The following is a 13,308-nucleotide window of genomic DNA, read 5'->3' on the forward strand; positions in this document are numbered from 1 at the left end:
CAGTCGGACCTCCGCTACGGCGAAGATGGGTTACATCTTTTGTAGATGGTCCAGATGAGTATCCGTCAAAAACAACAGTAGCATTGCCGTACTTCTTGTTGACATAATCCACATAATTTCCACATATATCTCTAAATGTTGAGCCTTTAATCCACGGAAGCCGATGCAAAAGGGATCCACCATCAAGTACGTAATGCACAACGTCTGGTATGGCAGATGAGCAATCGCCTGAGATCCAAATAGTTTCCGCCAAAGCCGATTTCTGCGCCGCCCTCATGAGGCCGGATGCCTCAAATAACGAAGAGGGAGAAGCCGCGAGTTCATACGAGAACACGTTGGACAGATCGTCTAGTCCATTTACATTTATCGCAGCAACCAGCCTCTGAAATAACAACTGAGGGTCGACGTTCAAATGTTCATTTCCTATACTCACACTTGTAGGTTTTGTGCTTAGTGTTATGGCCTTTGCTGCTTTCCTGAAGACATATTCAGAAACGATGTTCCCTTCCATAGATTGAATGATGTTGTTCCCAATGGATCTAGACGTTTCGACATTCGATTTCCCATCGTCAGTTTCTCCCGTTTCGATGTTTCGAAGAGAGGCTTCGCCTTCAAACGGATTCCTGGTGTAAAGAAAACCGAGGGTGTTTTCGGTATCCTTTCTGTCTTTTTCCCGACGCGACTTTCCACTTTCCTTGTGCTGGTCACTCGTGGTAAAATTGACATCACATAGCTCTTGCATGGCGTTATTTACGTCCGCACAAGCTGGCATGGAAAGGAGCCATACTGCTCGTTGTAAGTCGCTCATTCCACGGCCTCTTGTCAAACCACCTGTGGACTTCACGCTCCTCATCAGAACCTGCTCTATTACTAGATCTGTCGATAGGCCCGCCCAATATCTCTCACTCCGCCGTAAAACGTGGTGACCGGATTGAAACAGCTCGTAGACAGAAGGATACGTTTTCTCAAGATCAAGCATTGTTTGTAAGTAGGTGTAAGCCGATTTGGTGTAAAGATTATGTCCAGATGATGCGAAGTATGGTAGCATCTGTTGTACAGAAACAAGATGAAGATTCCAATTCCCGGTTCTTTCCGCCTTGATAAAACGTCGAAGAATCGCAATCATGTCCATATATTGGAGCCAGAGCTTGGAAGTTCTGTTTCCGGAAAGGGAAGATATCTTTGTTTTCAATCGTTCCTGAATACTGAGGAGCCTGTCAGAATTCTCAATGGATTCTAATGTGATATCACCTGACATCAACATGTCATACATTCGCGCAGCAACTTGAAGGTCATTCTCGTCTTCTACTTCAAAATTGTCCGGTATCTGCTCATTGATTGCTGGTTCGTCGTTGTTGACAGTTACGGTACTTTCTTTTGCTGATAATGGTAGGGCCATATCGTAGATATCAGATAACAAAATTGTATATAGAGCAGTGTCAACAAGAAAATGTCCCCTAATAGCTCTCGATACTGCTTTTCCTGTCATCATGTGAGATACAGCTGTTGACGCGTATATAGTCTCCAATACTTCTTGTAGACCTGATCCGGCCATAAGATGTCCTATAGATCCTAGAAAACTCATTTCCATGTGGAAAGCGCCGAGGCGAAGGATGATATTCTTTACATCACTTCCATGTGGTTCGCTTGTAGCGATCAGCATTGCCTTCCAGTAAAGTGGTTGGTCAAAAGTTAATATAGGATGACATCCATGTCGAGCGGCTTCTCTACTGACAAAACGCATAGTGGAATATATACACGACAGATCTCCGGGATCCATGTCGATCATCGGCAAGAATACAATGGATGATTGTCCAGGAAATGTACCATGATGAACGGCTTGCATTGTAGCGGACCATCCCTGTCTAGAAGTCTTTAATGGCCAAACAATGGTTGAGAGAAGGTCAATGTTTCTACTTGCTTCCGAATCGTCAAGTAAGTTGAGTTTTCCGTATGTTAAACATTCGAGGGGATTTGAACGCAGCTTGTAAAAGTCGATGTTAAGTCTACCTAACTCTGCCACTTCATCCAACGATACGTCTCCTCGTGGAATCGGTCTATGCTTAGAGGTAACGGGGTTATACCAGCAATGATCCCCATACCATGAAATGTATCATGACCATCCAGTGTTCGTAGATTGTGGTCGACGTTGTCAGCTATGTATTGTATTACATGACCAGTCGGGAGCTCGTCGATGTCAGTTCCTCCAGATTTTGCAGCATTTGCCTCAAACTTCTGTATTTCCCCATAGGACACGCAAAATCCCAAACTATACAATGTATCTATCAAAAACCTAGATCCAAACTGATGGTGTGTTTGTACTCCTAACCCAAGTTGAAGTGGAGCGATAAGCGTTCTTGGTCGGGTAGCTTGGATAATTGCTTGTCCAACAGCTGCGATTTTCAACTCTGCGTCATGTTCACTAAATAGCAAACGCAAAAACTGCTGTAAACTAGCCGGAACAAAGTCAGTATTGGATTTTATCGATGCAATATCTGGCGTGGAAGGATATTCTACTTTGGCTAAATTGATTTCCTTGATGTCAGTTTGTATTAATTTTGCGGCTGTTTCAATCATTTTTTTCTTTTCAGTCTCAGTATCAGTCTGTGGTGAATTATAAAAATCCCTGAGAATGTAAGATGCAGTTGATTTAAATGTCACAACATTCGCACTACCGTTTATGTCCGTTATTAAAATTCTTTCCCCGAAATGTTCAATCAACTTTGATTTCATGTATATAGCACTGTATGCATTATCACCGACAAGACCTTTCATCTTCTCTACAAGATTGAGTACCGTAAGTTAGTCTTTGGGGTGTTCCTCGAGGGATTGTACAATTGTATTGAAAGCTTCCAATTGTCCTTCATTTTTCCGTCTACCACACGTTTTTTTCTGTTGCTTTTCTGGAGTAAATAACGCTGGAATCTGTTTATGTGTTCGGAAATTCACACTACATGTTTGATGATAAACAGCGTCTGCAGCCGGCAGATCTCTGATAAACTCCAGTCGACCTCTTACATCATTCGCCCATTGGTCATTTCTGATTCCGGCAACCTGCTCTACAGTTTTTTGAAATTCAAGTGTTCGAACAGGATATACATCTGGACCCCTTTTCTTGTCAGAATGTTTAGCTGTTTTACCACAGAAGAAGCAATGGTTTGAAAATTGAAATGTACTCTCCTCTGTGGAGCGAAGTGAACGTCCTGGGGTATTCTGAATAGAGTTATCTTTGGAATCTCTAGCATCTCGTTGTATGACATTTATATTACAAAAATTACGCCTGCACTCAACGTGTACTTTATCTCCTGTAGAGGCGATAACATTGTCACCACGCGCCTGGCTTGCTGTATTTATGCCATTACTCCCTTTCACGCCAAGGACATTTGATGAGTGGCCATCTTCAATAGTTTTCTGGCATATTATACAGGTAAAGGCATCCGCCTGCAAGAAACAAAATAACGTAAATAGACGTCGTGTAAGAATAAATATGGTTTTCATAGGTAAAACACAAAAATGCCGCTATTAAATTATATAGTATACATATATACGACATTTTATGCCGAAAAAACGGATTTTAAAATGGTGGTCATGGCCGCCATCTTGAAAATTGGACGAACTTTTGAAAAATTATTGTACATTTAGACATCACATTGTGTAGTTACATTGTTGTTGGCCTTCTGGTTTGGAAGAAAATGCCCGGAAATTGCATAATATTTCACTAGATACATTGCAATTATGAACCGACACCACATTCTCAAACACGGGAATATGGGCTTCCGTAGATTTTATTTTTGGTCAGACTGAGGGTTTTATAGTATCAATACGCCCCCCAACCCGACAAATGCCTCTAATATTAAATACAATAGTTCATTTTTATCATTAGTTTTATTAAAAACAACAAGTTATAATCAAATAAACAAAATTACGTATAAAGTATGATACGCGGGAACACACGGTAGTGACGATAGCAGACGATGAATTGGGAAAGAGTAACAATAGGCTTTAACAACAAGAAATATTCATTCCAGTATTTCTATTATCAACATAAGACCAATGAGTATTAAAGTCACTTACCATTTCTGATGAAAACCGCCAAATGGAACCAATAAGCTTTGTTTTGATTCCGTCATTTCTGGTTACATTGTTCGGAGATTCGACGTAGTTACCGCCCTTTGAGAGCTCTTTTGTCCTACGGCGGCCTATAGATGCCATACATTTTGCTGCAATTTTTACCATTTTAAATCGCTAAATTTTACTATTTCCCCAACTTAGATTTTTTTAGATTTTTTATACATTGATCAGTATGATATCTTGTTTATTTCAAAGCAAAAATTCTTTCTGTTGCTATTTCTTTGTGCCAAAACTGTAGTCTGACTAGACTAGAAACCATAATCCTTATCATGAATGCTACCCATGAACTGTTGCCCAATCGAACGCGCCTAATTACAAGCGTACAGATGACAGTGACGACTACACTACTTATCGTCGACAGGTATGAAACATCGGTAGATTGTAAACGACTCCACAGGTACTTGGGGTCAGGAACTAAAGTTATAATGGAATTGTCCAATTTTAATTTGTAACATCATTTCTTGTCTATTTATGCACCGATACAACATTGGAATCGATTATATAGGGCGTTTTAAAAAAAAAAACACCCGTTCTGGTTGTTATAATATAAAATTGGACACTTCCATTATAACTTTAGTTCCTGACCCCAAGTACATTATTATGTACCTGTGAACGACTCCTGTAAACATGACTTCTAGGTTTGAGACATTGATGATGACCAGCTCTTAAATATCATAGAGAACAGATACTCAGCTAATACCAGGGATATCATCAAGGGTTCTGTGAGTTATTAAATTTTTCAATTTCAGACTGGTTTTTTTTTTTTTTTTCTCGTTTTTTTGTTGTTGTAATTTATTCACCTGAATGGTCAGATAACAAAACAGTTGTTTCATGCCTCATCAGTCAACAGTCAAAACAGTTTCCACTCGGTGTTGGTACTGACCAGGTTCAAGTTCAAGTTCAAGTTCTTTATTTCCTTGAGCCTTACGGCTCATCGGTTCAACAAATATATACATGTACAGAAATGATACAATACAAAAACCACACACTCGCATACACACACACACACACACAACCGGACTAACACATACATTGTACAACAGGTAGAGTGTAGAAGGACATTTTTTTTTTATACTAATAAAAAATCTGTTCTTTGTTTATTACTGTATTTAATATATTTTGCTAAATTTGAAAGATCTTTTTTGTTTACTGTTTCTAGAAGTTGAATAAATTTGTACATACTAGGTTTATTATAATAATATTTCTTAATAAAAGGTTTTCTTAGGTCTAAATGAAATTCACATTTAATAATAAAATGAAATTCATCTTCAATGTCTCCACTGTTACAATAGGAACAAATTCTTTGATTTCTTTCTAAGTTATTAAATCTACCAATTTCAATATTTAATTTATGTGATGACAATCTAATTCTAGTTATTTCTTTTAAATTAGAAGTACCTATTGGTTTTGATAAATATGGCTGTAAGTAGAACTTTTCACTAATAAACTTGTACAGTGAACACTTGGAAGATGAATTGATTTTTTCTTTACATTCTTGTATAAATATATCACATAGTCTACATTTAACAATATTCATAATATAATCAGCTGTATAAATATCCCCATTTTGCCATATATACCTAACACCCATTCTATACAGTTCTTCTTTTACTTCATTCAACCATTCATTCCCGTTTTCTAACATATCTTGATAACAAGCATTTAACACACAGTTATTGGTTTGTTTTAATTTCAACCAATATTTAAAAATTCTAAATTTCCTCACTATTACAAAAGGTAATCTCCCTAATTCTTGGTAAATCATACAATTAGAAGTACTTTTCTTAACCCCCAATAATCTTTTTAAAAACTGTAAGTGGATTTTCTCTATATCCGGTGCTTTATGAAAACCCCAAATTTCAGCCCCATAGTTAAATATACTACCGACGTATGTATCAAAAACATGTAGTTGGGTTTCAACGTTAAAAATTTTTTTCTTTGATACTCCCGAAATTGAAAATAATGCTTTTCTTCCTTGTTCAGCAATTTTTTGTTGAGTTTTCTTAAATTTACCATTAAAATTCATTAGGCCTCTGGGAAACAGTTCACCTGGTCAGTACCAATACCTCGTGAAAACAGCTTTGACTGTTGACTGATGAGCCATGAAACAACTGTATACTGTCCTTCAAGGGGCAGGCATGTCATATCAGTATATGCCATTATATAATGTGTTTCTTATGGATTTCTCATCGAAAATAAATATGTATGTCTTTAATCCAATGACTTGATTTTATTAAAAAAAAAGTTCTACTAAAGCAAATGGAATAATACAATGCCGTTATATTAATAACGTTCATTTATTTACATGTTGATATTATTATTAAACAATTATACTGATGACCAACGGAAGTCACCGTCACTCCGGGTATACATCTTCAACATATGCAGGTATCTACAGCACCACGCCATTATCATTGTAATTTTAAACACTGGTGATCGGAAAATATCTACATGTGGGAAATATGCAAACTAACAAATTTAAGGGTATTCTGAAAAAAAAAATTTTAATATCTACATTAAACAAATGTACTCATAGCGTACAAAAGCTTATTCGTGTCATTTTAGTGGAAACAAAATAATCTAAGTCGTACGAACTTTTTAACTCATTCGTACGACTTTTTATCTGGTTCATACAACTTTTCATTTCGTTCGAACGACTTAGATATTTTTTCCCTCTAAAAATGGTAGGCTTCCTATGTAGCAGCCATGAATACTTTGAAGACAATATGAATGTTAAGTCGTTATGACAACATCACGTTAAAATCACTTAAACAAGCGAGACTACATAACATCAATCAAAGTACATATCTTCGGCGCTTCGCCATTCTTTTTTTTTCATATCACTAACGTTTCACTTATAAATGATATTTGACACAAAGTTAAGCCGTGCCAGCTAATACTTGTTTTCGATTTCAGATGTACATTAACCTTTTGTAAATAAAAAATACAATATTGAAAAATATTACATATCATATTTATGTTTTAATTACCATCCTCCTCCTTTTTTTTTCTTTTTTTTTATATATATATTTTTGTTGGTCTTGTTTTAGTTTCCTCCAAATTTTCATATATTGTTAGTCTTGTTTTATTTCTCTCCCTTTTGTGATATTTTTATTTGTCTTGCTTGTCTTGTGTTAGTTTCCACTGTATTTAGATATTCCCAATTATCCTGTTTTAGCTTCCTCAGTATTTTGATATTTCTATTGGTTTTGTTTTAGCATCTTTAGTATTTTGATATTTTTGTTGGACATGTTTTAATTTCTTCCGTCTTTTGATATTTTTGCTTAGCTTGTCTTAGTTTCTTCCGTATTTTGATATTTTTGTTGGTCGTGTTATATTTCTCTCAGTGTTTTGATATTTTTGTTGGTCGTGTTTCATTTCTCTCCGTATTTTGATACTTTTGTTTGTCTTGTTTTATTTCTCTCCTTCTATATCTGTAATAATGACTAATGGTAGCAGTGAAAATCGTGTTAAAGAATTAGAATATTGAAATATAATAGAAATAGAAGTTGTTATGAATGTAATCAAAATCATTATATATCTGTAGCCAAAATTGTACTCATGTCTGCTCCATACCTTAAAGTAGTTATACTTCAATGCATATTCGATGTAATAACAATTGACTATCTTTATAACCTGAATCAAGAGGGTATTTAAATTTGCCATTTAAAGTATACTGACGTCAACGTTAAAAGCTGAAATTACAATGTATGCCTTTTTCACATGTATTTGGGGGCGCGATGTTGCCATAGAGGAATGAACTACGTTCCAACAGAAAATGATACTTTAACGAGAACCTTTTAAGCTTCTTTGCGGGTTCAGATTCCGTGTTAGTTGACCTGTCAGTGTTGTTTTGAACAACACGATCAAATTAGGATAGAGCTTACACATTAATCTATATGTGAGTCACATCCTAGCGTCACAAGGGCGTTACATACATAAATGCTTCACGATTTACAAAAAACTATAAATCAGGTGAGCAGATATAAACATTTCGTGACAATCAAACATCCGTATCTTATATAAAACGAATATATATGTTATAAAAACATATTTCATTCGAATTATGAAAATCAAATCAAAACCTTCTTACACTGGATAATTTAATTTTCACACTCTGTCACAGGTAGAATACAATGAACAGGTGAGTCAATTAACCCTGGACATCTCAGTTAGGACATCTTGCAAAAATAGCAATGCCCATATTTGATGTAATTTGTATTCATTTCAAAACCTACGTCTTTGTTTGAATTCCATCTGCCTTTTGTTTAAATTTGCATGTTAGAGTATTGTTTCCGTATATAACCATGTGACAGGATATAAGTTGTTTAACATCTCATGTTTATCGTGTTATCATGGAACATTTCACCGCGGACTTCAACCAGCCTAAAAATAACTTTACAAAAAATGGAAAACAATAAAAATAGCACAAAAAGGTATTACTCTTAATACTTTCGCCTAAAACAAGCGAAAACACTTAATATTGATGTATCAACGACAATAACATAAGTGTAGTTTAGGTAGAATGTCTGAGTACAAAACCCGTTACGATTCGCGCCAGGTAACATACTATATTGGGGAGCCTTAAAGTCGCGTCCGTATTTAAAATCGCATCGTGTATGGGAAAATCCTCATTGGGGTGATATCGAAAAAGAAATAAAAATATATTATGAAAAATCAACTATTCGTCAACCATAGAGCTCCTCCACCGTATATTTTCCGTCCTACTTACAGAAAGGTAGTAGTAAATAGCACATCAACTGATACTTATTATGAACCGATCGTTCAGTTCGCTGCACATTGCGATGTTCTAACTGTTTCATTTGTCCAACATACATCTTGCCGCCATATCGACTATAACAACATTAAAACAACTGTTCATTACTTATATTTACATTTGTACATTGCCTCACCAGTTTCGTCAATTTTGAAAACTGAACTAACCAACAAATAACCGCCTATTTTAGTTCTTTTTAACTGTGACATGAATACAAATCTGAACAAAATAGGGCGTTTGAGTTGAACAGGATAACCAACAATGCTTGTTTCTTTCAACGTTTGATTTCGTTAATTTGCAGTTAAACATATACAAAATACATTTTCTTATTGATAAACCGTACCAAAACTATTTCCTGTGAACTGCGAAATTACGTGACATTGTATTTGCGGAAAGCATGTTAAGATAAGTTGAACTCGCTGAGAAAGCCAGGTTATTTTAAATTAACACTTGATTAGAAGAGGATACATTGGTCGGGATCACTATTTGACGATTGCCTGTAACCCAAGAAAAGGCATTACTTGACTCAACAATCTGAAGAACGTGAGGACAAGCTATTTAAACAACCATTACTTTCATAATCAATGACTGGGGTACAATTTACCTGACGACAGAATGGCATTTTTGGTAAAAATTTGCAGTATAATGAGTTTTAGCTAAGAAACAACAATCACATTTGTGTATGGCATTTTTATACAGATACAACTTAGTGTTTGTGTGAATCTCAATCAAGCGGTACTTCGTTTTTGGCGGCCATTTTCTTTGTTTACGTAAAATATTCTGTATTCGTACATCCACTGGTCATTATAGACCGCAGATCTGGGTGTAATAGGAGTATGATGGTAACTGCCTCTTAGAACTGTGTCAATGGGAAGGTGCGGAGCAAATGTAAATATATGCTCATGATTACTAGCTGGGCTGTATAAAACTGATCTCGACAGATTTAGAATGATAAACCAGATGACCCATGTATTGCGTTACATCATAATCAAACAGTCCTACTGAAATTAACTAAACCTTTCGTTTGGCGAGTTTCTCGTGGGAGGGATGGCAGTCAATAATTATAGAATGAGATGACGTCTGACACTTCGTGATGCCCGAGGACATGTTCGCTATCTTGAATTTTTTTTTTTTTTTTTTTAACTCCAGTACCATCTGTGCCGTTGAGCTGTTAGGGGATGTTGAGTAACGATAGCGGACGATTGTTAATTTTCAGACTCCTAAAATCTTCAACGTGGCAGTCTCGGCACCCATTTTATAACTGTATATTTCTACGACATGTACGAGTTATCTCCCCTCTTCCAACTGCTGGCTTTATTGGAAACTTGATTGGAAATGCGAATTAAATAGATGCCTAGAAATAAATCTTAATTTTTGTGAAAGGTAGGTGAAAAGCTCGTTAATATAGGTATGACCACCTACATTTAGCTTCCTTACATCATGGCAGACTCTCCTTTACATATATCTCATTAGCATGTACATATTAATGTGTTGATATGTTTGTAAAAACTCGGATGCCACATAATAATCAATTTGTACAATAGTGGCATGTTAAGGAATATCACTTGTCCTTGAGATTATTTAGAATTCAATAATGAACATCATGAATAACCATTGAGCTATTCTACCTCCTCGTCAATATTTTATGCTTTTTCAATCCCCCCCCCCCCCCCTTCCTTTTTTAGGGGGAGGGGAGGGGGTCGTCGCCTGCTAGACATTCACGAATGACAGAAGGACGATATTACTGTTTGATGCAGTTTGATTCAATTTTTACTTTACAGTTGTGATTTTATGAACTACGTATGATAAGTAAAGACTAGTGAAAAAAGGGCCTGTGGGTTGATTAAACTGGAATATTAGAGAGCGCAGAGAGATGTCTCGGAACCCCCCCCCCCCCCCCCACCCCCACCCCCCACCCCCCCCCCCCCCCCACCCCCCCACCCACCCACCCCTTTTCCCCCAATATAATAATAATAATAATAATAATAATAAATTAGTTTATTAAAGTGTCACGCATTGATCAACATAAAATACATTATACAATAAAATATACATAGTACAATGATCAACACCCAGCCAGTATGGTTGACTTATGAGACACTTAAAACAGTAAAAAAATTATCACATATGTTATAATAAAAGTGTATCACCTAAAAGTCAATATATATATAGCTTAATGTACACAGACTACGGTATATTATGGTCAAGAAAAATATGTACATATATAAAAGTATCACAAAACTGAGGCTGAACTATTGTACGAATACATGAATGAGTGAAATTTCAATTATGACCCCTACAACTGTTGAAAGTTCAAATGTTCAAATTTCAGTAAGTGGAAGTAACGAGATCACGCATATTTAATTAACTCAATTATTACCGTATTTATTCTAGAACACATATGCTTATTTAAAGTTATTATTAAGTTATATATCCTTGACAATATCAAGAGAGGATATGAGCGAAAGTGATGAGGCAACCCAAACCTACAATCGCTCACTATCTACCCTACATATATTCAAATAATCAATTAAATACTTTTCGCCTATTGAAGAAGGATGAAATGTTACTTGCTACAGTTGGCTGGAGATCATCGTTTAACATAATACTTATGAATTTATTTTTATTGTTCATATCATGAAAACCGTCAATATGCTGAGCACATTTGAGAAAAAGAGTGTGTCTTAAATCAGAGAAAAGTTCACATTCTACTAAGAAGTGTTCCTCGTCTTCAATTTTTTGCAGAGTACAAAATTTACATTGTCTATCTGCCAGGGGTACGGGCGGCCTGGCGTACCGACCTGTCTCAACGGCCAATGGTAGCGATCCCGCGCGAAAAAGAGCTAAGTTACGTCTATGGATTCTACTTAGAGTTCAAAAACTTTCTCAGTAACCGGAAACAGGAAGTCACGACAAGATCCAGTGTTGCGCAAGACTGTATTCAAAGTCACATTCTCGGAAGATTACAAAATATCAAGATTTTAAAAATATGCAAATGTTTGACTTCACACTAGTTAGAATTTGTTAATAAAATTTATCACGAACAAGTTCTTAATTTTTTATATTCAAAACGTAACGGTATAATTTTCAACGAAAATATTTCCGGTGTTTTACGAGTGCAGCTCCGGTCCGTTCGAGTTGCATACAAGTTTACCAAATATAGCACATAAAATAAAGAGGACTTCTTAATTTTGTTGTTGTCGTCTGCTGCTCATCTGCGAGATCTGCTGTCCCGTCACCTTGTCATCGCTTAATCAGTCTATTTTAAGACTTATTCTACGATTAGTTTTTGTAGTAAGTTATCTAAATCATAATTCTTGTTGATATATACTTTATTACAAACCAGTGTATAGATCTGTTGGCAATATATTCATTTTGTAACGTGGGATTTACTATTCTAGCACACTAGATTATGTGTGCTTGTTTCTCGAATTCCATGGGCACCGGGATTGCTGCGCTCTGACATAGGCCATGCCTAAAATTATATTAGGTCTGTTGGTTGATGAAACTGGAATATTAGGTCTGTTGGTTGATAGAACCGCTAGAGTCTTGGATCCGTGAGTTGACGAAACTGGAGTATTGGGTCTTTGCGCTGATGAAATCACTAGAGTCGTGGGTTTGTGATATGACGAAACTGCTTGATATTAATATTGGGTCTGTGGCTTGACGATGCCACTAGAGACCAAAACTGTATCGTTTCACAAAGCTTCGTAACTTACGAGCTTTTCGTAAGTCACATTTACGAATTACTAAGCGTTTCACAAAAACTTCGTAACTTACGAACGTTCGTAAGTTACGCAAAAACCTTGCGTAACTTTATGCCATATCTACCCTGTCGTAACTTACGAAAACAATTTAAAATCGTGCGCAGACATGCCCTTTTGAACAGAAAATGACGTCGTACTCATTTATAAATTAGCATAAGAGAACGACTATGCCTTGTGATTGTTTTGAGGTTTTGAAAGTCGAGGAGGGTGCCGGCAAAATACACATTGTCATGAAACTAATTGTACGCATATTCGTAGACTGTGCCAACATATGGTCTATTTTAAGAACATTTTGTATGTCTTTGGGCATTGAGCAAAATCTGTGAAAATTGCTTTGTTACTGTTTGTTTTAACGCATGATAAACAATAAGAATTGGAATTTTATAGAAAAATGATCTTCTATCAATAATACGGTTGTTTTGATAGAACAAAATAAAGTTCATAGTCTGTGTACGTGACCCAGGAATAGGACCGGCGTACAATTTTCACCCAAAAAGTGTCATCCTTTTTTACCTCCAAGTTAGAGAGCGGTATATTTTTACCGGAAGAACGTATGATTTTGACGTAAGATACGAAAAAAGTTACGAACACCTTTGTGAAACGCACTTACGAAATTCGTAAGTTTGGCGTAAC

This window comes from Pecten maximus, chromosome 19 (genome assembly GCF_902652985.1).
Source record: "Pecten maximus chromosome 19, xPecMax1.1, whole genome shotgun sequence".
NCBI lineage: Eukaryota > Metazoa > Mollusca > Bivalvia > Pectinida > Pectinidae > Pecten > Pecten maximus.